The 820-nt window shown below is 34.8% G+C and overlaps 1 protein-coding gene across 1 annotated transcript in view; it reads left to right on the top strand.

Moving 5' to 3' along the window:
• LOC119588679 (poly(A) RNA polymerase, mitochondrial-like) overlaps positions 1-820 on the top strand; it is a gene marked incomplete in the record, with an annotated part of 8,504 nt that overhangs the window by 4,733 nt on the left and 2,951 nt on the right.

The following is an 820-nucleotide window of genomic DNA, read 5'->3' as shown; positions in this document are numbered from 1 at the left end:
AAATGCTCTATTCACACTGGCATTTTTTCTCACTGGGACCACTGCCTGTTTGCAGTTTTTGGTGTTGTTAATTATGTGTAATTAGTCTTTCCCTTTGCTTTGATTATAAAGAATATAGGCTTTTCCCCATGACTAAAGCTCACTGCCAAGCATGCATAAGAGAGGCATTCTGCAGCATACAAATCAAATCTGGGAAGTTGAAGTGAGTGAATACATTTGATTAAAGAAGAAAAATGAAATAAATGAAAAATGAGGATGAGAAAGAATGCTTAAGGACTTTTTGTAAGAACTAACAAGGCCTGTATAATTATAGGTTTGTATAATTAGTTTTGTATAACCCATGAATTGGTTATATTTTGAAATTTAAACTACTAAAATACATGAAATATTTGAATTTCTTTAATCATAAATACTGTACTGTGATAACATATCAATTGAAAAGTATATTTTTACAAGCAAAATGTGTGTTGTTATCATTTTGATACTCTTCATCTTCATCAGAATTATATTAAGAACATTGGTAGGAGAAAAGTATTATATTGAGGGTGCACAGAAGCTCTGAATTGCTTCACTCCTCTGCCTGGCTCTAACGTAAGGTCTCACACAGCCTTTTCACTGCTTGTGTTGCCAGGCCATTCCTAGCGGGCCTGTTTGGTCCACATTGCCCCAAAGGGATCAGTTACACTCTGACATGTGATCCATAATTATTCTAAGCCAGGGTATTGCCAATTGATTGTGTGCCTTCGTAAATATTTAGGATGTCACTTTTTGTGTGATTATTTTACTTATATATGAAGCCAGCCACTTTAACCCTCTGACT

The sequence above is a fragment of the Penaeus monodon genome, chromosome 24 (genome assembly GCF_015228065.2).
Source record: "Penaeus monodon isolate SGIC_2016 chromosome 24, NSTDA_Pmon_1, whole genome shotgun sequence".
Lineage (NCBI taxonomy): Eukaryota > Metazoa > Arthropoda > Malacostraca > Decapoda > Penaeidae > Penaeus > Penaeus monodon.
The sequence above is the reverse complement of the archived record's forward strand: the minus strand, read 5'-3'. Positions and strand labels throughout refer to the sequence as shown.